This window comes from Aplysia californica, unplaced genomic scaffold (assembly GCF_000002075.1).
Source record: "Aplysia californica isolate F4 #8 unplaced genomic scaffold, AplCal3.0 scaffold00995, whole genome shotgun sequence".
Taxonomy (NCBI): domain Eukaryota; kingdom Metazoa; phylum Mollusca; class Gastropoda; order Aplysiida; family Aplysiidae; genus Aplysia; species Aplysia californica.
In genome coordinates this window covers 39,340-41,861 of record NW_004798265.1, presented here as the reverse complement: position 1 = coordinate 41,861, position 2,522 = coordinate 39,340, and positions in this window count along the sequence as shown.

Genomic DNA, 2,522 nt, shown 5'->3' with positions numbered 1-2,522 from the left:
GGGGGTAGGCAGAAAGGGGAAATGCGAGGGGAAGCAGATACAGGGCTTTGATGAGACTACGAGATGAAAGTGGTAACGCCTGCCTATTGCTTAAATATAAAAAGGTGAGTTTTGGAAGTTTTTCGAAATGTGTTTTTTATAAAGAGCTGAGGAACGGGCTACTGTTGTTGGGTTCTTTTCAGTTTGGATTCTTTGTTATCGTTTTGGGGTTAGGTTTTTATTCTTGTGTGTGTGTGTGTGTGTGTGTGTGTGTGTGTGTGTGTGTGTGTGTGTGTGTGTGTGTGTGTGTGGGTGTGTTTGGTTGGTTGTTGTTGTTGTTTGTGGGGGTTTGTGGGTTTGTTTATATAGAAGTAGTCTTCGTTTACTCATTTTGGCTTTTTGAAAATATTTATTTCACTTTCTTTACTGGGAATTTTGAACCGGCACTGTTTGTTTACGCTACTCGCCACTGTGTTCATTCTATGAGACAAAGACATTTCTAAAGCAAGTGACTTCAATAGCATTTGTTATCATTTCAAGCAGGAAGCTCGAACTCATCATGTTCAAAACTCTATTTGTTTGAATTTTTGACAATGTGAAAACGAGAGTAAGCAAGAAACTATTTTGTGATCGAGTATCAAATATCATACTATTATTTTAAGTGGGTAAAAAATAATTATGATAGTTATCGAGGTGTGGGCAAGAGGCATCCATCTCAACCATCACTTGTATTTCTAACTTTTTTTTCTATTCTATCTCTTCTCCAGATTGTACATATCACCGTGAAGACTACCATCCGGGAAAATTTCAAAATTCAATGTACAAAAATAAATAAATAAATAAAGTAAAAATCCTGCCAATAAATTACCCGTATGACACCTGCAAAATAGTAAGACGTCCCAAACAACTTCTTTGATTCCAAAAGTGCTGACCATGTCTCTCTAGTGGAGCATGTAAATAAGGAAGTCAAGATCTAAAGGGAGAGAAGAAGTACTTTGGCAATCTGCATGTACATGTACTTCCACATTGTCTGCCGCCCTCTCAAAGCTGTATCACGCAGTCTTCTTTAAGAGCGTCTGTCAAGACTCAAAAGGCCATACATACGTTCAGGCTTCGTCTTCTTCTTCTTCTTCTTCTTCTTCTTCTTCTTCTTCTTCTTCTTCTTCTTCGCTTGTCCACTGGTTAGACGTTGCTTGTCGGATCATTCTGCAATAAAACTGTCTCTTGCCTTCCATCTTGCCAGAGCCGTTTTGGTTCCAGGCCAGGATTCTTTGTCCTTTTCCCTTCTTCTATTAGGTTTCTCCCTTCTTTTCTGGCCGTCTACCTTAGCTTCAAGAATGTTTCTCGGGTGAATCATAGCACGTGGTATGCCCAAAGCATTTCATTATGTTTTTGGTGAGTACTGGCTTTTCCATACCTATTCTTAAAACTTCTCCATTCGTTATTTTCTTATACAACATACTTAGACTTCTTCTATAATTTCATTTCGAAAGCTGTTAATCCCGTTTATAACGTGGTTAATGATAGCATTTCTACACACTCGCTCACTGACATTCAAGGTAACTGATGAAAAAAAGCGGTTGGTCAATCCTTCAGTTTTCATTCCATCCCCAAAATGGCATGCTCTGTGTACCAGCTTTTTTTTCTTTCTCACCATGAGCTGTTTACAGTGAAAACAACCGTGACCTCGGCTTAAGTCAGCATTGAGGATCAGCTTGTCGATCACACGACGAGCCATAGCGAATTAAACTTTTTCGCAACTAGAATGGGAAGTTTGAACCGACACTCAAACAGACTATTTGTTTGCGGTACCCCGCACAGTGTTGATTCTACCGGAAGGGGAAACGTGAGTGGTCGCCCTTGTCCTCGGATTGTGCAGACGTCAGCAGTCTGGCTTTTTGTTAGGTTAACTCCCTTGATAGATAAATAAGGAATAGCTTTGCCCTTCCCGTTTTGTCCGAGACGTCTGTCCGTAACGTTGGCTCCTATTTACTCGTCCGCTTTGCTCATTTCTTATCCTTTATTCCTAAATACTCGCCCACCGTGTATAACACAAATTAAAGGTTGAAGTCAAAACAAAACAAACAGAAATCTCTGGAAAGTTGAAAGTGGAAAAAAATAACGCCACAAAAATTATGTTGGCTTATCATTCAGTTCTTAATACTATGTGGTCAGACGAAGGATAGAAATATAAATCGGAATTTGTCTTATCGTGATTTCAGCATGACAGTATGCCAGACGGACAAAATTGGAAATACATAAGTACGGATATTTTTGGTTGAGTAGACGAAACTATGGGAATGACGCATTTGTCTTTCATGAAAAAGACATGCATGCAGACTCCAAAGTCAACCTCCTGAATGATCTAGATTGAGTTGAAGACGAGGAAAAATTTACCCCAGCCCCCACCCGTGCTGTAAAAAATAATTTTGTTTCTGTGATCCTCAGTTATTATAGTAATAACTGTGTTTTTGTTTATATGCATTTGTAGAATTGCATGTTGGCTGAAAGAGAAAAGTGTGTGCGTGTGTGTGTGTGTGGGG